The following is a 22,793-nucleotide window of genomic DNA, read 5'->3' as shown; positions in this document are numbered from 1 at the left end:
GATCTTTGTTGGATTAGATGTTGAAGGAGCTGGGTTGTACTGATTCCTCCTACTCTGCTATCTTGGCTTTCCCATTAAATCAACAGAAGGCTCCTGGATGCAAGTGTCTACTACCACTTGAGAAGCATTCAACAGCACAGAATCCCAAATCACTTGCTAAGGGTTTTTCTCACCTTTTCACAAATAACTGAGGAGGCCGGGTCCCTAGATGAGGCTAGGGTACATTAGGTGTCTAAATGGTTGTTGAACTGATTTGTAGATTTATAGAATATTAGAACCAAGAGGCTGATTTCCTCCTGTATTATTCTGTGACTTGTGACTAATTGGATTTAGTTCTTCTGATTCTTCATTTCCTCATCCACAAAACAGGGGCAGTGATAGGGCAACTAGGTGGCACAATGGATAGAGCACCGGCCTGGAGTCAGGAGGACCTGAGTTCAAATCTGGCCTCAGACACTTAACACTTACTGGCTGTGTGACCCTGGGCAAGTCACTTAACCCCAATTGCCTCACCAAAAACCAAAACAAAACAAAACAAAAAACCAGGGGCAGTGAGCCTGAGAGGTCCTACTCTAAGAAAGTTATGAGTGAAGACCATGGCCTAGTAGAAAGAGCACTGGACTAGGAGTCAGGCCCCTGGATTTAGGTCCCATCTTGTCTCTAATTTGGCCAAACCAGTTAAGCTTTTTGAGTCTTGTTCATCTGTAAAATAGGAAGGCTGGGTTACATGATCTCCAAGTTTCCCTAAGGAACCTTCTAAGGACTCTTCCAGATACAATATACAAAGATTAGAAATCTTTCCCCCCATGTGCCTTTTCTATGTCACTGCCATGTTTTATTTTATACTATAATTATTAGTCTATGTCCTATCTCTCTATAGCACCTTCAGATATTTGAGGACAGAGAATTTTTCTTATTAATCTTTTCTTCTACCCTGATGCTGAATACCATTTCCTCCACATAGTAGGTCTTTAATGAATCTTTCCTTAGAGCTGCACATAGTAGGTGGTTAATAAACATTTAATGAATTGAATCTACACACGTTGGGCTCTCTATAAATGTTTATTAAGTTGAATTTAATCTATACAGCATACAAACTCAGAGGTTAAATGAGCCCAAATGAATTTCTATATAGTGGGAACTAGGTAACTACTTAATTGACAACTAAATGGGCACTTAGTATTTGTTGATCTTAGCATCATAAATTCAGAGGTAGAAGGGACATCAGAAGTTATATAATCTGGCTTTTCATTTCACAGATGAAGAAACTGAGGTCAACAAAAGTTAAGTGACCTGGTCAAAGTCATTCTTGGTAGAGGGAGAATTTGAACCTAGGCCCTCTGCCTCCAAATCTAGCAGACTTTTCCATTGCAGCAGTTGAATGGACACATAGCATACTCTTAACAACTGTTTCATTGGACTGACTTTTCACTTAGTAGGCACTACTTAAACTTTTTTTGAATTAAGTGGAATCTCTCTTTGTAATGGGATGAAGATGGGGGAGGGGCCTAGGGACCATTCCACAGAGACTTTTTCCGCCCAGCTTTTGAGACAAGTCACATAGTGGTATGCATTCCTGCAGCATTAATGCCTCCTCGGGGAATCCGACCTTTCAGAAATATGAGAAGGTTGCATGCACTCAGGCTATCCTGCTAGGATTGGATTCAGCCTTCACTGGGAACAGCTAACCACAGGCCGGCTGCTTCTGACAAACACATCAGTGCTCAGCTTTCTCCACTAACCCAGCTTAGGGAGTAAATGGCCTGGGCTTTTGCTAAAGGTATTTGGGAGGGTAGAGAGGGCAGCAGAGAGGAAATCAGTTATTGCTGGTGAGGTTGGGTAAGATCATTAGACCCACCTTTCACCTGATGCTCCACATTAGAATGTTGACAAGTCCAAGAAAAACGGAAAGAGTTGAACTGGGGTACAATCTGGTGTTGAATCCTGGCTGTGGGATCTTAGTAGGCAAGTCTGGTCTGAGCCTCAGTTTCCACATCTGGAAAAGGAGGAATTGGACTATGATCTCAAGGACCCCTTCTAACTCTAAAAAAGGTGATTCTATGAGCAGCAAATATTAAGTGAAGATTCTATGTGGACATTTATTTAGGCTTATTGAACTTTAAAAGCCTGATATTCAGATTAAAGTTCAGCTCAGTAAACATTGATCACAAGCCTAATGTATGCAGATTCAATTCATTAAACATTTATTAAACACCTACTATGTGCAGATCCAAGGCAAGACATATTAAAGGACCAGATATGTTAAATGATATTCTTAAATTCTAGTCCTTGGATCCACTGTATATCGAGGGAGCTGTGCTTAGTGCTAGCTGAGAAGAAAAGATTAAAAAGGAACAATGCCTGCCTTCCAGGAGCTATAGTAATGATCTTATTATTCATGTATTATGTATCCATGTATCCATGGTATGTATGGTATGTATGGGGTGTTTGGGGAGCACTAGCACCTCTGGTGTGAAGGCTTGCTGAGTCCTTTTTAGGGCTGCTCATCCACCTTTGGTATCCACCTGGCTCTCAATTTTCACCTGTGGCTCCAAGAAATTGTAGCATGTGCAGCAACTACACTCCGGTAAAACCAAATCAGCAGACGGGCTAAACCAGGTTGAGGGGAACTGACAAGCCTTAAACCCATCAGTGAGTTAAGGGGGGTGTCTACCACAAGTCTGAGAAAACTCCCAGCAGGATGGGTGGAAGAGAGCAATTTGTTCCAACAGCCATAAAAAATCAGCTGAAGCAGGCACTGGGGAGCATTTAGAGCTTGGTCAGATATTGAAGACACAAGGTCACTCACTGCATCCTGGGCCATCGCCAGTCATCCTGACTTTTGTCTTGCCACTAGACTTTGATGATTCTTGAAGAGAGAGGCTGACAACTTTGTGTAACTCTGCCCTGTGATGTCATTGGTCCTCACTGAAAACAAAGGACAAACATCAATCCATGTATTCATTCATTTATTCATTCAACAATATACTAGGCTAGGAATTAAGGGATGTGAATTAGGAGATTTGAGTTTGATCCTTACTCCTCAGGTTCACTGTGTGTGACCTTGGACAAGTCACCTATCTTCTTGTATTCTCATGAAGATCAAGAGATACTGAATGTACAAACTTTTTGTATCCATGAAGAACAATAGAAACATGAGTTATTAGTAGTAGTATTGATAAGGCAAATACCTAGAAGTACATCGTTTCATAAATGATGGTGCCTGTAGTCTCTGCCACTGTGGAGGGTGAGGCTGGTAGATTAATTGAGTTTGACAGTTCTGAGTTGAAGTAGGGTTAAAGTCTGGTACCAACATGGTGAGCCTCTGGTAGTGGCCTATACCAGCAGGATGCTAAGGTTGGAAATAGAACAGATCAAAGTTCCTCTGCCCATCAGCAGTGAGGTTGGACCTGTGAGTGGCCACTACACTTCCAGTCTCGGTGAGATAGGGAGATCCAGTCTCCAAAAAATTATGAAAGCACACTGAGCTATTTGAGGAGTATTCTCCAACTTGGGGATACCAAAGTCCTGTTTGATCTAGAAGTGATTATTGTCTAGTATGTAATAAATGTTTATTGGATTGGAAATCTTTTTGGATTATTCCCTCATTTTACAGATGAGTAAACCAAGGCCCAGAGAGAGTGAATGATAGGCTGGTGGTCACACAGACAGTAAGAGGTTGAACCAGCACTAGAATCCAGGGCCCCTGATTTTTAGATCAATGTTTTTTCCCCTACTATCCCCCACTGCTAGAAGCTATTTGGGGTCTCCTTCCAGAATATCCCCCTATGGGCTGAGGAATGTTTTGTCCTCATGCTGTTGGTTCGATTCCAGGCCCCTTCAATTGTAGAACATGTAGAATCCACCATATGGAATGAATAAAAAAGAAAACGGAGTAAGGCAAAAAAAAACAAAACAAAAAACCACTGGGTAAAATATCTTAGACTCCAGCCACATTGGAGCACTCAAGTGCTTTCTGATCTAGGTCCCACATAGTTCTAACAGCTTGTAGCACTAATATTATAGGTTCTAAAATTCTGTGATTTGAGGCCCTTTCCAGTTCTAGCTAACATTCTACGTTCTAAAGATTTTTCTATTTCTAAAATTCTATATGTTAGGCAAGGATGTTCCTTCCAACCCTAACATTCTAGGTTCTAAGGACCCTTCCAGCTCTGATATTCCATATTTGAAGACCTTTTCTAACTCATATATTCTATATTCTAATACTCTATCTTCTAGGGTCCCTGCCAGACCTAATAATCTATGTTCAATATTGTAAAATTCTGTGCTCTAGAGGGATCTTTTGGTTCTAACATTCTCTGTTCTAAGGTTTCTGCCAGCTCTCACATTCAGTATTTTAAGATTCTTTCTAGTCTTAATTTTCTATATTTGAACACGCTATGGTCTAAGGTCCCTTCTAAGCCTATGGTCTAAGTAAGTCCCTTACCTCATCAGTCATATATAACTCTCTCTTCTTGGGCACAGTCAGTGATTATGCAACAGCTAATCACCTGGTTATGGTAGGCTGTGGACCCCTTGTCGAGTGTGCTTCTCCCAAAGCTCATTTTAACTTTGGGTTAGGAGGAGAGGGAATTGCCTATGGTGAAATTGACCCCAAACAGGAATTGACTAAATAAAGATCATTTCCCCCCCAAAATGTCATCTGATCTGGAAGAAATCTGATTTTCTTTCCAGCTGTGCTCATACTGTAAGCCTGGGCAGTAACAAATTCTGGGCATTAATCAGCTTCACTCTGACTTGTTCAGAGGCAGAGGGGAAGTCCCATATGTTCACAAGAATCTTACCCACCTGTAAAAGCAGTCCCTAGAAGTAGTTGGGACAAAGGAGCCTCCTTTCTTGGGCTTAGGAGCTGTTTGGTCTTTGTATTTACATTACCCTGGTTTCAAGCTTCAAGAAAACGCTGCAAGTAGGAAGAGGAGAGGGAAAGGTAGTACTTTTTACTTTGGACAAGTGGCTTCAACTCAATCTCATTTTCCTCATCTTTCAAATGTAGGGGTTTGGATGAGATGTTTTCTTTGGCCCTTTCCCACTCTAATATTCTGTGTTCTATGTTCCAAGATTTCTCTAAACTTTTACATTCTGATTCTAAACTATTTTCCAGTTCTAACATTGTGTTCTGTGTTTTAAAGGCCCCTTCCAATTTTAACTTTCTGGGTTCTGTTGATCTAACATTTGATGTGCTTCATTGGCTCCCTTTGAGCCCTAACCTTCTAAGACTAGGTAGCTAGGTATGACAGTGGCTAGAGTATGGAAGACCTGAATTCGAATCCAACCTCAGACACTTACTAGCTCTATGAATCTGTAAATGGGGATAATAATCACACCTACCTCTGAGGCTAGAATAAGATAATATTTGTAAAGCACTTTGTAAACCTTAAAGCTCTATATAAGTGATAACTATGATGATGATGCTGAAGAATTATCCTATGAGATATAGTGATGTCGTTGTTACTATGCTACTACTATGTAGTACAAAGAAAGGCTGCTGTGCTAATAGTTATGGAATTGTAGGCCTAGTGTGGAAGTCAGCAAATCCTCAAGAAGGTCTAGAGCTCAGGTTTGGGAGGGTGATTTACAAGGAAGATCCAAGCATGCCACTTTGCCAGTGGAAAATCCTCCTGATTCACTGACAAACCAGAGGAGGGAGGGGAAGAAGATAAATGGGATTCACATCGTTTTGTTCTAAGCACTTCCCTTATGTTTTAGATTTTGTATTGATGGACTGATGATATAATTTGCTTTAAAACCAGGTGGCCTCTTAGTTTCCATCTGTTCTGTCGATCACTGTCTTCAGTCAGCTGCCTGGCACACTCCGTGCCGTGCCGGCATTGAGGCCCAGAAGAGAACCCTCAGAGGCAAAGTGCGGTATAGTAGAAATTGCCCTGGGGCTTGGGGTCAAAAGGCATGGGTTTGAGTCTCAGCTCTGACCTTTCTCCTTTCTGTGACCTTGGACAAGTGACTTTATCTCTCTGATCCTCTGGTCTCTCAAGTGCAAAATGAAAATAATAATTCCTCACAGGGCTGTTGTAGACAGGCAGGCTGGTCCTGATAATGATGATTATGGCTGTATCCAGAGCCAGGTTCATGAACTGCAAGAAGTGGGAGATGCTCATGCAAATGTTTCTCTTAGGAGGTAAAGAGATGCTGACACCCTACATTTCATTTGAAGTTTCTCAAAGACTCATTTTGTGGGTTGACCTGGCCCATGTACAAAATGTGATGCCAAACCCCAAACTTCAAAAGAAAGGACAGAGACCAGCTATGCTTTCCCCCACCCCCAACCCTACCCCAAACATTTGTTTCTTTTTTTTGTTCTCCTTTTTCTTGAAGCCCCTTTTCTGCAGGGAGGAAGCAGAAGGCTCCCTTGAGCACTTTAAAGTTAAAAGAGAGAAAAGAATCCTAGATGGGCCATCAGGAGATTTGGGTTCAAAGGGCTGCTTCAATGCTTTCTAGCTATGAGATTGTAGGCAAGGGGTACAAAAGTATCATCCTCCTTTTGCTGATGCAGTGAGGACAGCGAAGGGATACCCAGAGAGGAGAAATAACTTACCCAGGCTGAGATTCAAACCCATGTCCTTTGATACTAGCCTGCTCTTTCAACCACACCACACTCCCTACCTAAGTTATTCAATAACCAATAAATCAAATAAACACGATTAAGCACCTACTATGTGCCAGGCACTGTGCAAAGGGCCAGAGCCATTAATGAGACCCCAGGAATTTTATTAACATATATGATCGTTAAGGAAAATCTCACTACCCTGGAGCTTATAGGAAAGTTCTGTGCTGAGAACCTCTTGTATGATCTCCCTTATTCACCCTCCATCTGTTCTTTCAAAGCACGAAATAATAAAATCATAAGAGTCCTTCTTTAATTCTTAAACCCTCAGGGGAGAACAATGTGAGCTATCTCTCTCCCTGACACATTCAAATACTTGACACAGACTCTTCCCGTGGGAGGAAAAATTATAGCCTCCTGTGGTAGTGGGACTACAGTGCTAATTCTGAGCCCTACATTGCAAAGAGAAGCTCCACTGTGACTCATCTCGTGACTGGGGGGAAAAAACCCACTGAGTTAAAAACAAAAGTAAGAAAGGCCCAGGTTGATCCTTCCCCGTTTCCCTCCTAGACTGTGGGGAATAGTTGGCAGAAATTTGTAAATCTCGTGTTAGGATTTGGTGTGTTGTTTTTTCTTTTTTTGGGAAAATGGCACCGTAGTGCAAGTTGCTAACTTACTCATTTCATAGAATTGTTTGTGTGTGTGGAGGTTTCGAGTGGGTTATGGAAATCCCCTCCCCCATAGCATCATAGAACTATAGCGACCTCTCCTCCCGAAGGACCACAAAAAGCAGCTTGAATATACTTTGCGGCAGCTTGAATGTACTTTGATAGTTCCTATTTACCCCGGACTTAAAACTTTACTTTCCTCATAACCACTTCACGAAGTTTATTATTCCCATTTTATTGATGAAGAAACTGATGCTCCAAGAGGCTCCGTGACTTGCCCACGGAGCACACAGCTATTAAGTCTGGCTGGTTCGAAGAGAACCTTAAACAACATTGTACGCCCTCTTATCCCACAGATCAGGTAACTGAGGCTCCTCTTAGACAACGGAAGTGACCGGTTCAAGGTCGCTGACCTCTCTGGGCTGGACAGGGAGAGGGGTTGCTGGCAAGAAAGGGATGCAAGGTGGGGCCCCCGAAGAGGCGGAGGGCGGAGTGGAGGGGACAAAGGGCGGCCCGGGGGAGCCCGGGGAGGGCGGGGCTTGCTTCCCGCCCCCTCGCAGTCCCCGTGGGCCCCGGGGCCGCGCTCCCGGGAGGCCTGCGTGGCAGACAGCGCGCGGAGGGGCAGGCGCGGTCCCGGCGAGGGGAGGCGGGGGCGCGCGTGCGCGGCCCCGGCGGCGGCGGAGTTGGTGGTGGCGGCCGCGCGGCTAAGTTGCGTCCGGGACTCGGAGGCTCCGGCTGCGCTGCGCTTCGCCCGCAAGAGCCGGTAAGGCCCCCGGGGGTTTGGGGATACTGGCGGGGGCAGAGTGGGGAGGGGCAGCCCCGGGACCTTGGGGGCCGGACAGGGAGCTGGGGCGGAGGTTACGCCTCGGGCTCGGGGCAGCAGAACAACCCCTGCGCCCCCTCCCCCATTTTGGCCCCCTCCCCTCAGGGCTCAGCGTCCAGGACCCCCCCCGCCCCGGGCCTCTCTCCTAAGCTCTTACCCCCCCCAACACCCCCCCCCCCCCCCCCCAAGCACTCCGAGCCCTGGCGGTCAGCGTCCCTGGGGGCGGGGCGGCGGGGGAGAGGGGTGGCTGAACTTGACCCTGGCTGAGTTGAGGTGTTCCTGTGTGTCTGGGTCGGTTGGTGCATATTCGTGGCGGTGTGTCTGTTTGTCAGTGTGTGTCTGCGTGTCTGTCTGTGGGTGTTTGTCCGTCTGTTGGCGTGCTGTCTGACTGTGTCTATTTGTGTCGGTCGGTGCCGGTGTCGGTGTGTGCCTATTTGTGTCTGTGGCCCAGTGTGTGCCTATATCTGTCTGTGTTTCTTTGCGAGTGTCTCGGTGTCTCAGCGTCCATGTGTTGTCCCCATTCCCTCCATCCGGGCGGGAAGGGGCTTGGCCCTTAGCCAGTTTCCCTCAGTGCCTACAGCTCCCAGCTGCTCCGGGCCGTGCAGAGTCCAAGATTCCTCTTCCTGTGCACAGCCCCAGTGCTGTATGTGCTGGATGGGGGGAGGCTCCCAGAAAGAGAAGTTGGGCTTGGGCTTTTGTTTTTCTCCATGAATGAGAGAACAACGCTGAAAAGTAAACTTTGGAGGGGACTTTGGGTCGTGGTAGGAGGGACATACAGACTCACATTTACTTAGAGACAAACACTACCTTAAGATTCACACAGGTAGATATTTAAAATAGCCTGCACTATTTTCTCTGGGGCTTTAATGCAGAGTAGGTAGGGCAAATGTTATAATTCCCATTTTGCAGATGAGGAAAATTGAGTTAAGAAGTAAAGTGCTTTATCCATTGTCATAACACAACTAGTAGGTGTTAGAACTGAGGTTTGAACCCATAGTTCTTGACTCTAAGTATATACCATGATGGTCACAGGTAAACACAAAGAGGTACATTGAGACAGAGACATACACAAATAAAGACACTGGGACCTACAGACACAGAGACATAGAAACAGACAAGCCGGTTTGTTGGATACCTCGATTTCCCTCCCATCCCAGTTCATAGTCATCAACTGACCCTGGGGCCCAGTGGGCCTTTCTTCCCTGACCCTTTGTTAGACATATCAGGCTCAGGGAGAGGAGACCATCCCTCCCTGGGTCTTCTTTACTTGGATGGGCTTTAACCTGGCCTGTGGTTTAAGGGTGTGAAGAGACAGAGATGCAACCTGGTTACTTGATTCTAGAGGAGTTGTGTCTTGTCCTTCCTTCAAAAGGCCAGAAGCACTTTGTTTCTGAATCTTCTTGGGTTGCTTTTAACTTTAAACAATGACCACAACAACTTTTCCCAATGTCTGATTCCTTAACATTAGGAGAAAAGGGGATTCACAGAGAGACTTTTCTCTATGTATCCATGGGGGTGTTTTTTTCCCCATTTCCCCAGGGTATAGTTTCCAGAGGAAACTTAGGCCAGAAGATGGTAGTCCTGGAAAGCATTTCAGAATATAAGATGTTAGAGTATGTATAGAAATACTCTGGACTTAAATTTTAATTTTGGTTTTAATACTATGTGTATAAGCTTCTCTGATCTGCATTTGTATCATCTATAAAATAGGTATCAAAAATTCACACTACCTGTTAGCAGAGTTGTCAGGAAAGGACTTTGTAAATTGTATTTTGCTATAGGAGTGTGAATTGTTCTTAAAATATAGAATATTGGAATTGGAAGGAAATTTAGGAATCATCTGGTCCAACCAGCTCCCTCTTTGAACAAGGTCATACAGTCAGTAAGTGGGTGAGCCAGAATTTGAACCCAGACCTTCCAAGTCTAATCAAGGGCTCTTTTCATGATACCAGAATGCATTACTTGTTGATAGGGTCATAAAAACTGGATAACTTTTCTATATGTTAATTGTCCAACTTTTGGGAAGCAGGACTCATTGTATTGCTTAGAGTTCAAGTTCCAGCACTGCCACTTAACTATGTTATCTTGGGGAAATCACTTAGGACACCTCAGAGTCTTCATTTGTAAAATGGGAAATTATAATCCTTCTATTAAGTCCCTCATAGGTATGGGAGAGCCAAGTGAGAGAATAGATTAGAAATTCTACAAAGTGCTATATATAGAATTGTTCCCTTTGTTTAGTGGCAGAGTCGCCAGAAGGTTGGCCAGCAGGTGATGATGTATTTTAATTTTAGCAAGTTTTGAAACCAGCTTCTGAGGGGTAGAAGTGTTGGGATCTATATTAGCTGAGAGAGTGCCCACACTGATGAAATCATAGGGCATAAAATTATTTGCCTATGTTTTTGTGCAGTGAAATGTTTCAGTTTCCTTAAAAAATTAAAAAAAAAACAACAAAATTTGATTCTTCCAGACTTGGGGATGGGGAAGAAGAGGTAATGAGAGGCAGTGGGCTTGGGCGAGAGGAAGGGATACTTTGCATATACAAATGTGACAATTGAATTAAAAAACAAACTTGGTTGTATGAAGGGATAGGTTTGCCTTGGGGGCCAGGATCTCCTGAGATGGATGGCTGTGGCTTCTTTAAAAAAAATTTTCCCAAATGAAAGGAGAATTATTGTTGTAGAACTGTAGGCAGTGCGTTATAGAGGAAAAAACATGGATGAGGAGTTCCATGTCTGGCTTTGTTACTCCCTGCGTGACCTTAAGTGAGTCAATTCCCCTTTCCAGGGCCTAAATGATCTTTTCTGAAGAATGAGAAAATTGGGATATTACATGGCTTCTAAGGTATCAGCTCTAAATTTTGGGACCCTCAGTTGGGGAAATCATGCTGTCTTGGCTAATTAAGGAGACTGAGGGCATGCAGTTCAACCCCTTTATTTTATATATGGTAAAACTGGCTATACAGTGTGGTGAGAAAGAGACTTGGATTTGTAGTTAGTGTACTTGGGTTTGAATCTTAGCTTGCTACTTAATAACATTGTGATTTTGAGTACAATATTGTACACTAATTCTCAAACTTTTTGGTTTCAGGACCGCTTTGCACTGTTAAAAATGATTGATGACCCCATTTACCCCAAAGAGCTTTTGTTTATGTAGTTTATAGCTATAGATATTCACCATATTAGAAATTAAAACATTTTGGTATTATGAAAATAGTTTTGACCTAGTGGATCCCCCTGAAAGGGTCTCAGGGACTCTCAGGGGTGTAGTAGATAGAGCACTGGACTTAGGGTCAGGAAGAGTTGGGTTCAAATCCCACCTCAGATGCTTGCTAGCTGTGTAACTCTGGGCAAATCATTTAACTTCCCCGTGACTTAGTTTCTTCATCTGTAAAACAAGTAGGCTGAATCATTCTGTGGCTTCTTAGCTCCATTGCTGACCTACATCTATGATCCAATGATAAAGTTATTTCCTCTCTCAGGTCCTCAGTTGCCTCATCCATAAAATGAATCATTTTGGACCAAATGAATTTCAGATCCCTTCTGTCTCTCATATACTGTGCTCATAGGTCCTTTAAAAAAAACCCAAAACAAAAAGCCTTAACATTCTGTGTTCTAAGGGTGCTTCTACTCTAACATTCTTTGATTCTCTAAATCACAAATGACTGAGTCCAAAAAAATGTGAAGCAAGTGTTCCATGTCATCTTTTAAAAAGTCCACTTTCCTTAAAACAAAAAACAAAAAACGCCCCCCCCAACACACAGCGGTTCTATGTTTGCTGGAAACTCCACCTCCCCCATCGTGGCACAGTCTGTCTTCATTCCCCCCAAATAAAATACAACTCTGGGGAGGGGTAGAATGAGTCACTCCCTGGCAGAGATCCTCACTGGCAAAGGTTTGGGAAGGTTCTTGCCCAACTTCCCAGAAGAAAAGGCACAGGAGGTTGGAATGCTCTCTGTGGTTTGTGAAGCTCTGTGGTCCCGTCAGCTTTGGAAATGACTGAAAATGAGAGTTTAAAAAAAGAATCCTGAAGGAGCAACCAGAAACAAGGCTGCCCCAAGCCCTTCTCCTGTACCCCACTCCATTTCCTTATTTCTTTCTTAGCTGGGATGTGACTTGCAGATAATACAACAATGCCAATCTTTAGACACTGGTTCTCTTACTAGTTTTAGGGGGGAGGCAAGATAAGTTTCAGGAGAAGCTCTCAGCCAAGACCTGATTGGTAGAGAAGAAAAATTAAAGTTTGATCAGTAGTCATATTGGTTTAGATACATCTCCTTGGGAAGGTTTCACATAGATATTTTGAGGATTAGGACAGTGAAGCTATTTCCCTGTAAGAAGACACGAAACGTTTTGTATTCTTTGCCATCAACCACTTGTGATTTTTAGTCTAATCCTATAGTAGAAGTGGCCTTGGAATGCAGTCAGTATTTGAGCTAAAAGGCACTTTCGAACATAGAATAAGTAAACAATATACTGGCCATGTCACCATCTACTCAGTTAACTCCAACGTCCCCCTATTACCTCCAGGATCAAATAGACATTCTTCCATTGGGCATTTAAAACTACTCATTCGGTCTCTCATCTTGGTCTCATCCTACCTTTCCAGACTTCTTCCCACCCCACCTCAGGGCAATGAGGGTTAAGTGACTTGCCCAGGGTCACACAGTTAATAAGTGTGAAGTGTCTGAGGCTGGATTTGCACTCAGGTCCTCCTGAATCCAGTCCATTGTGCCACCTAGCTGCCCCTCAGACTTATTAAATATTATCTCCTACCCACCCCTCCATGTCGCTCCCCCATATACATTATATGGTTCAGCTATACTGGCCTCCTTGCTGTTCCTCTCACATGACACTAGATCTCCTGTTTCCATTTTTTTTTGCACTGTCTGCCTCCCTGCAGTGTTTTCCCTTATCACCTCCAGCTCCCAGAATCAGCAGTTGCCTTCAAGATTCAGCTCGAGTTCTGTTTTCTGTAGGAGGCCTTTCCTGCACCCTCCCCCTCCCCCCAGCTGCTGCTGCTTTTCCCTCCAAGGTTACTTTGTATCTACTTTACAATGTATCTTATATGTATATCATTTAAAATGTAAACTCCTGGAGGACAGGGACTTTCACTTTTGTCTTGGTATCCTAGATGCTTGGTGTGTGCTTAATGGTGGTCCAATGGGTAGAGTACTAGGCCTGGAGTCAGGCGACAGACTTATCGAGTTCAAATCCAGCCTTAGACACATACTAGCTGTGTGACTGTGGGCAAGTCACTTAACTCTGTCTTGGTTCCTTATCTGGGGGCAGCTAGGTGGCATAGTGGATAGAGCACTGCCCCTGGAGTCAGGAGGACCTGAGTTCAAATCTGGCCTCAGACACTTGACACTTGCTAGCTGTGTGACCCTGGGCAAGTCACTTAACTCCAATTGCCTCACCCCCCCCCCCCAAATTATCTGGAGAAGAAAATGGCAAACCACTCTAGTATCTTTGCTAAGAAAACCCCAAATGGGACGCAAAGAATCAGATGCAACTGAACAATAAATTTATACTTGATTGACAGATAATATGGTGGAAAGAGACTTAGACTGAGACTCAGAAGAGCTAGGTTCGAATTCTCCTGTGTAAATTACTTCAGCTCCAGTTTGAATGTATGATGATCTCAGGCAAGTCACAATCTTTCTGGACCCATCTCTCAGGGCTCATTTCTCAGCTAAACTTTGTATCTTTTTTATCTCTCTAAAGAGAGAACACTTAATAAATACTTGTGTTATATATCTAAGATGAGGTGATTGGATGAAATGATTTAAGCCCCTTTCCAGCCCTAAATGTTATGATCCTATGAGCTAGTGTCAGAGCTGGGACAAAAATCTAGGTCTCTTGAGTACCAGTCTTGGGCTTTTTTCCATTACCCCGATTTGTCTCCTTGTTTGTTCATATCTTAATTCATTACTCTTGTAAGAAGTATGCTTTGCAATTTGTCCTGGAGCCTCTCTTAAAGTTTTCTTTGCTGTTAAGTGGAAAAGGTATTTCTCTCCCTTGTAAGTATATTCTGCAAATTGACGAACATTTGCAAATTGCTTTGAGATACACTAATTTAAGGTGTGAAATAATAGATCTTGCAGGAAGGCACAGCCACATTTCTGGCATTGATTGATTCTTTCCCGTCTGGCCTGTGATTTGGGGAGGTAAAAATAGTCCTTATTTTCATCTTTTATCTTTTATCCTGATGCCATCCTTAAAAAAAGATGCACACACATGCCACAGAACTCTCTTGGGCCATTGTTGCTGGAGGTGTCAAAGGTTCCTTTCAGAGCTGACCAGACTCTGTGTCTAAAGGTCCTTCTTTGACATTCTGTGACCTGAGGAAAACTGGAATGGACCTAGGAGACCTGCTTTCTTGTCCTAGCTCCGCTATTCAGATGCTTTCTCTGTCACTTTCAGTCACTTCCCTTCTCTTTGGGCTTCAGTTTCCTTAGCTGTAAGTCAAGGAGTTTGGACTATATCCCCTCTAAGACCCTTTTATGCCTGTCATTTTATATCCTTACGGTCTGTGTTCCAAGGCACCTCTCTGTGCAAATGTTCTGTGTTTTCTGTTCCAATGTTCTGTGTTCTCAGGCCCCTTGTGACTCTGAGATTCTGTGACTTGGTGGACTGAAAGCATTTCTGGAATGACTGCTGGCCTGCCAGGAGGCATCTGGGCACCATGTATGTATCTGTGAGTGTCAGTGCTTGACTGATGAGAAAGCTAAAGTGTGGAGGAAAACTCACCTATACTTAGCACCTGGCTGCCTTCCTTCACTCCTGCGTCTTAGAGAGCAATGAGACACTTTCATGAAAAAAAAAATGTTAGTTAGAAAAGAAAACTAAAGGTAGGTGACTTCAGCCTTTCCTGTCTGAATTTAGTGACGTAAACACAATCCTATGATTTGGCTGGGTCTGAATTAAGCAGCATTCTTGTGCCTGGCTGCCAGACACAGATTAGCAGGATTTACATGCTACAGTCAGTCATTAGGGTAATTTCCTGTGACATTAAATTTGGAAAAATGAACTTGGGGCATGATCTAGCAATTCGACATCTGTCTCTCTAATGGGGCTTCTGGTGTGAAAACAAACACACCCACCCACCTCATTCCAGGCTCTGCAGAAGTTGTCATGAGTTTTGCCTTCTTTTCCCACAAGCTCTGAGGTATAGCAGAAAACCCAGGACTAGGTCAAGAAATTTGGTTTTTAATTCTAGCTCTACCACTGATAAGCTGGAAAAGCTTTTGCAAGTCTTTGAACTGTCATCACCATCTCCACCACCATCAGTAATAATAGTAAATAGTAATAGTAAAATAGGAATAATCAGCAAGTACTTATTAAGCACCTACTGTATGCCAAACATAGTTCTAGGTGCTGAGGATAAAAAGACAGAATTGAAACTGATTCTGCTCTCAAAGAGCTCACGTTCTGTTGGATTGCCATGCTATTTCACAGGATTGTTGTCATAATATTTAATAATAATTCATGTCGCATTGATGTCATGTTTTCTATATGTCATCTCATTTAGTCCTTAAAGCAACCCTATGAGGATGAAGTGAAATAGTAGAATGTAAAATTCTTGAAGGCAGTGACCATTTAGCAGTGCCTGGCACATTAAATGCTGCTTGTTGCTTTTGGCTTTGAGAGGTTAGGCTAGAACAAGGATTCTTTTTTATTCTTTTAATCTTAAAATTATTTTATTATTTTCCAGTTATATATAAAGATAGTTTTCAACATTTATTTTTATAAGATTTTGAATTCCAAATTTTTCTCCCTCCCTCCCTGCCCTCTCCTCCATCCCCAAGACAGGAAACAATCTGATATAGGTTATATATGTGTACGATCACATTAAACATATTTCTGCATTAGTCATGTAGAACAAGGATTCTTAACCTGGGGTCTGGGAACTTGTTTTTTTAAAGATTTTGATAGCTGCATTTTAGCATCACTACTTTCCTTGGTAATCCTTTGTGTTTTATTTTATGCTTTTAAAGGCATTATTCCCAGAAAGCTTTACCATAGGCTTCATCAGACTGCCAGAGGGGTCCGTGACACAACAAAAGGTGAAGAACTCTTGGAATATAAAGAGTGTGTGTTGTCCAGGAGGTCCAGCTAGGAAGGTGTAATGCCTGAAGGCAGAGCAATATATAAAGGAAAGAGCTGGCTTTAGAACCAGGATGCTTGGTTCTAAATCTCTTCTGTGCCTTACACTACCTGGGTGACTGCGGACAAGTGACAGAACCTCTCTGGGTCTCCGATTCCTCATTGGTGAGCCAGGGCACAGGCTGTGTTTGGAAATGAGCGGGGTTTCAGAATCCATTGAGTGCTTGATTCCCTGTAACAGCAGAGGTGACGCATGGTTCCCTGTGGCGCTCCAAAGAGAAGAGCCGGAGGGCCTCTGAGTTGTCCCCTATCATCACTGCCTGCAGCTGGCTTATCAGAAATGAACCAGGGGGCACTGGGGAGTAGCCTCGTCTGTTCACATCACACCAATGTGGCAGACCTGAATTTGTGTATTTCCAATGCTGAGCCCACATCTAGTCCTTCCCCGTATGTCTTGACAGTGCTCCTTCTTTTGTGTTTTTTTTTTCCCCCAGTGAATCATAATATATTAAATAGGCCTGTCCAGCTCTAACATTCTCTGTTCTAACATTTTATGGTCTAAGAGCCTTTCCAGATAACTTTTTGTTTAAAATTTTTGGATATTCTATATTATAAGGTTCTTTCTAGGTCTGATATTCTATTTTCTAAATTATTTTGAGCTCTTAACATTCTATACATTTATTAGAGCTGTAAAGGGACTTTAGCTCTGTGCCCTAACATTGTTATGTTCTAATATTCTTCCATCCCTAGCATTCTCCATCCTAAATCCCTTTAAACTCAGTGTATGAATCTATGAGGACTCTGGTGTCAAACTCAAATAGAAATGAGGCCCACTGAGCTGTCCATATGGATCCCTGCAGATTGCCTCAGTTTTAAAGTGGAATGCTCTCTAAGTTTTACTGATTTTTATTTGTTTTGTTAAATATTTCCCAATTACATTTTTTTTTTTTGGTGAGGCAATTGGGGTTAAGTGACTTGCCCAGGGTCACACAGCTAGTAAGTGTCAAGTGTCTGAGGCCATATTTGAACTCAGGTCCTCCTGACTCCAGGGCCGGCACTCTATCCACTGAGCCACCTAGCCAGCCCTCCCAATTACATTTTAATCTAGTTCAGTCTGTATTCAGGAGGCCTCATATTGGACACCTCAGCTGTAAGGGACTAGAGATCATCTTGTACAACCCCTAGTTTTAGAGATTAGGGAATTGAGGCTCAGGGACTTGAATTACCTAAGGTCACAAAACTGGGACAGAGTCTGGACTTCAATCAAGATCTCCTGATTCCCAGCTTTGTGGATTTTCTGATCATTGGCCTCATCTTTAAAGCTTACACCAGGCTCTGTCTTCCTTGGGGTGTGTGAAGGGTGACCAAGGGCATCTGCGCTGAGGCCCCAAACTGGATCCAGATGCCACTAATTCTTCCTAAATTGCCTTCCCCAAAATGGAGAGGAACAAGACAGCAGCTGCTCGGCAAGAGGCAGAACGTAAATGTCTAGACACTCTCAGAGTCCCCACAGTGTCTCGGGTGGGGGGAAGTATAGAAATGAGGTCTTTTGCCTTTGTTCTCTTCCCTTCACTTCTTTTTTTTTTTTTTTAAATGGGACTTTAAAATTTGAAGACAAGTGCTCTCAGAGAGAGTGGAGTCCCTGGGTATACAACTAACCTTAGTAACAGTACTTAATTCAGAAGGCAGATGTTTTGTTAATTATTTACACACTGTTTGCTGTAGTTCACTGCTCCTTGAAGAGTCTGGCATAATCATAGGTTGGGACCTGTGAGCAGCTGTCTGTCACAGATGGGGGTGCAGGGGAGGGAGGGCAGCATGACAAGGTGAGAAGTCCTCTTGTCTCCTTTCCAAAGCTTCCTCCGGCTCAGAACTGGCAGAAATAATCCCAAAGACCTTCTCTCACAGAAATATTATCTTCACAATGGGCATGAAGAGTACAGCTGGAATAATTCAGTTCTGTTCAATCATTTACTAAGTATCTCTTATGTGTAGACCACTCTGCTTGATGCTGGATAGGACATGGTCCCTATTCTCATGGAGTTTGCAAGTAGGGGGATGTTGACACAAACCCAGATTATGGGAATACATCTTCTCTGTGTTAGAGCGACTGAAAAGGAGTGCTCTGTGAGATCTGAGGGAGAATGTCATTTTTGACTGGGTGGGGGGAGGTGGGAAATCAGGGAAGACTTCATGGAGGAGGTGACAGTTAAGAGAGCTCATGGGGACATATAGTATCAGAGGTGAAGAGGCTGGCTACTGCAGAGAGAAAAACTGTCAGAGCAGGAAGTGATTTTAGAACCTAGAATATTGGAAAACAGGACATCCTTATGTAACCAGGAACAACCAGACATCCATGTACACATACTCATATAAAGGATATTCATTTATTCATAGAATTTGTTTCCTAAGGGCACATGCTGTTTCAGTTTTGTTTGTGTATTACCAATGCCCAGCATAGTGCCTGGCGCATAATAGGCATTTAATAAGTTTCACTGATTCATGCTATATAGCTTTGGTCAAGACCTTCAATTTCCACTCGTATTTGGGCAACTTTGTAACCTGTGGATATGCTGAGGAATACACAGAAAGTGTCAGAAGCTGGATAGGAACTTAGGTTTTCCTGAATCCAAGGCTAGCCCTTGATCCACTGAGTCATGTTATCCCATCTCTGTGTGTATGTGTGTACTTAGTTATAGTGTCTATCAGTATCTGTCTGTGTATATATGTAACTGCAGTATGTGTGTATGTACATACTGTCTGTGAGCTTGTGCTCAGGTAGCAAATCTTGGGTGAGTTAAGGGGGAAGCAGAGAGAGCTCAATGGCTCTTGTTGAGGAAATTCTCTTCACCCAATGGTGTCAAAATCAAAAAGTAATGGGAGCAACTAATCAGTACATAAGAATCCCTGTGGGCGACTGCATATTGACCTGGTTTTGGAAAATAATATCACCTATGTTTTATTGTATTTTTTTGTATTATGTTTCCCCAATTACATTTTTTTGGTGGGGCAATGAGGGTTAAGTGACTTGCCCAGGGTCACATAGCTAGTAAGTCCAGATTTGAACTCAGGTCCTCCTGAATCCAGGGCTGGTGCTTTATCCACTGCACCACCTAACTGCCCCCTCCCCAGTTACATTTTAATCTGGTTCAAAAGGTAGGGCGTGTTGGGGGCCCCATCAGGCCACATGTTTGACACCTTGGCTCTTCACCATTCCACTAGATTCTTTGTTTTAGAAATGTCCTGCTGCAGGCTGTCACAATAGATTACGGTTTGTTTGAAGTTTCTGTGAGATATATCCTGGTCTTAGGCCCATAGAGAGTCATTGCCAATCACTATCATGTTGTTTTTAAGCTTGGTGGGACATTGACCTTATCAGGTGGAATAGAAGCCACATGGGAAAGTAGAAAGTTCTCTAGACTTGGGGGATCCAGGTCCTAATTCTGGTTCTGCTTCTTACTTGTTTTGTGCTGTTGGCAAGTCACTTAACCTTCCTTCCCTATCTATAAAGCAACGCTGTTGAACTACGTAGTCTCTAAGGTGTCTTAAGATCTAGCATTCTGTGTTCTCATATTAGCACCTGTTTAGCAAGAAATTGGCAGCCAGGTGGTTCAGTAGATAGAGTGCCAGGCCTGGCTCATCTTCTTGAGTTCAAATCAGGCCTCAGACACTTACTAGCTGTGTGATCCTGGGCAAGTCACTTAACCCTGTTTGTTTCAGTTTCCCCATCTGCAGAATGAGCTGGAGAAAGAAATGGCAAACCAGAAAAACCTTAAATGGGGTCAGAAGGAGTCAGATAAAACTGAAACCAGGGGCAGCTAGGTGGCACAGTAGATAAAGCACCAGCCCTGGATTCAGGAGGACCTGAGTTCAAATCTGGCCTCTAACACTTGACACTTACTAGCTGTGTGACCCTGGGCAAGTCACTTAACCCTCATTGCCCCGCAAAAGCAAAACAAAACAAAACAAAACAAACGAAAAAACGTGAAACTAACTAAACAACAAAAGCAAGACTAGGACAGGATAGAGATTGGACCTGTGATTTCATTGATACAGGGAGCTTGCAGATGAGAAAATTCCCTGTACCAGTGCAGGTTGGAACCTTCTCTGCAGTTTATAGTCTAACACTGAGAAGTTAAGTACCTTGATCTGCTTCACCTAGCTGGTCTCTGTTAGAGGTGAAACTTGAACCTGGGTCTTCCTGGCTCCAAGGCCAGTCCTCTATCCACTATACTATCAACTATGATGCCTCTTAGCATGAGTAATGCTCTTAGCAAGAATGATGAACGAAAATGCTTCTTAGCAAGAGTAATCAGTGAAAAGAGGAAGCTACCAGGTAGTAATTGATTTTCCAGTATCCCAATCCCCACACCTTTAAGCGCCAGATGAATTTCTTTCTGTTCTTGTCCCACAGTGACAGCCTCCCCAGATATGATTTCTATAGGGTTGACTGGAGCATGCCTTTGTTGACCCTTGCTTCTAGCCCCTAGGTTGCTAAATACAGCTCTGCTCATAGCCTGTGCTGTGAGGTTCTGCTTTTCTCTAGTCTTCTTTGAATTGAGATCCCTTTCCTTTAACATTCTGTGTTCTAAGGTCCCTCCCAACTCTACCATTCTGTGTTTTCTCTTTAAAAACTTCTGTCTCCCTTCCTATCACCACCTAAAAGAATGTTGACTAGAACAGGGAATTAAATCTGGAAATATAGACAATGAAAGCTTCACTTTCACACTTTGGGGGAGCTCTAACCAGCCCTTTACAGTATAGAGGGTTAGCATTTTGAGACAGAATGTGAGAGCACTAAACACTTAAAAATTTGATATCTTGGTGGTATTCTGCAAAGGAAGCTAATGTGTAGAAGTGTTATAATGATATGTTCTAATAATCAGATGACATCCGGTTGAAATATTTATGAACTAATGTTGCGTGACAGCAGGGGAAGAAGAGAAATCTGTGAAAGTCGTTATGATGGGTGCTCAGAAGTGAGTGAATTTGTCAGATCATGTCTGATAACAGGATTCCTCATCTAAGACTGAAATCAATCATCGCTTTCACACAACCATCTTCTCCACAACCACACAGATACATGAGAAGACATTGCCTAAGAGCAGTGGGGTCAAACTCAGCTAGAAACACATTTCTCCCCACAGGTTACATATTGAATTAGAAAAATACAAATGAACATTATCTGTGTTTTATTGCATTTTTCTCTTTTTTTTTGTTCAATTTTTCCAAGTTACTTTTTAATCTGGTTCTGCAGTTTGACCCTCTGGTCTAGAGGATCTCAGAAAGATAAGCTGTACAATGAATTAGGGAAACCATATCAGATCTCTCCTTCCTCCTTATTACCTCTTCTTCCTAAGTGAGGTCTCCCCTGTGGGAGAGGGTCTTGAGAATATAATCGACTAGATAAGAGAGCCTCAGTTTCTTCATCAGCAAAATGGAAATAGTCATACTTATATTTTCCACAGTGTAGTCTCCTTTATACACACTCTACTACTCTTCATACACTTTAGTGGCTTATCTGTTCTTCCTGAGCCTTTGTTACTGCCTGTCCCTCAGTCCTGAAATACTGTGCTGCCTCTGCCTTTTAGTTTCCCTAATATGAATTCCTTGAGGGCAGGGACCCTGTTTTTTGTTTTTGGCAGGGCAGTGAGGGTTAAGTGACTTGCCCAAGGTCACACAGCTAGTAAGTGTCAAGTGTCTGAGGCTGGATTTGAACTCAGGTCTTCCTGAATCTAGAGCTGATGCTTTATCCACTGCTCCACTTAGCTGCCCCCAAGGACCCTGATTTTAACTTATTCTACATTGCCATTAGGGCAGCTGGGTAGCTTAGTGGATAGAGTGCTGGGCCTGAAGTCAGGAAGAGTTAAAATCCAACTTTAGACACTTTCCAGTTGTGTGATCCTGGGCAAGTCACTTAACTCTGCCTCAGTTTCCTCATCTGTAAAATGATCTGGAGAAGGAAATGGCAAACCACTCCAGGATCTTTGCCGAGAAAACTCCAAATAGGGTCATGTAGAGTTGGATCCAACTGAAAACTACTCAGTAAAAACAAGCATTCCCATTGCTTAGTACAGTGTCTGGTAAACACTTAATAGGTGTTTGTTGACTGACTGCTTACCTCCCAAAGCTGTTTCGAAGAAAATGCTTTGTAAACTATAACCCTTCATATTTATTGTAACATTATTATCATTATGATTCCAAGCTTCAGAAGCATTTTGTTCTTCTTGATCTCCTCTTGCAGGTAACTACCTATTCATATGATATCTCACACACTCATGGACAGTATGGGCTGTTTTTTGGGTGTATCTTCATATCCCTAGTGTTTAGCACAGTGCCCAGCAAATAGTAAGCACTTAATAAATGCTTGTTAATCGATACACACTCCAAGGTTGCATCATATCTAGTTGGGAAATTGGATGGAAAATTGTCTACAACAATTTGTGGGTGCCCAGTCAGCTCCTGTTGTAGGTCTAGGAGGTAGCTGTGATGAGGAGAGAAAAGGCTGGGACATGGTGGGCAGGTGAGTGAGTGAAGGCTAACTGCCTTCTCTCTCTCCTGCCAATCTCAGGATATTTCCCTTTGACATAACTTCTGGACAGCAGCTGGGGTTT

At 43.1% G+C, this 22,793-nt stretch overlaps 1 protein-coding gene across 4 annotated transcripts in view; it reads left to right on the top strand.

Moving 5' to 3' along the window:
- Positions 1-7,860: 7,860 nt before the first annotated feature.
- Positions 7,861-22,793, top strand: part of NEK6 (NIMA related kinase 6) — a 137,944-nt gene continuing 123,011 nt past the window's right edge. For 2 of the 4 annotated variants that reach the window (XM_043983842.1, XM_043983841.1), the window contains exon 1: positions 7,861-8,011. The gene's annotated coding sequence lies outside the window, so the exon portion shown is untranslated. The remainder of the gene's footprint in view (positions 8,012-22,793) is intronic. The other 2 variants (XM_043983838.1, XM_043983839.1) reach the window with 2 other exon arrangements.

This window comes from Dromiciops gliroides, chromosome 2 (assembly GCF_019393635.1).
Source record: "Dromiciops gliroides isolate mDroGli1 chromosome 2, mDroGli1.pri, whole genome shotgun sequence".
Lineage (NCBI taxonomy): Eukaryota > Metazoa > Chordata > Mammalia > Microbiotheria > Microbiotheriidae > Dromiciops > Dromiciops gliroides.
This window is presented reverse-complemented; position numbering and strand designations above follow the sequence as displayed.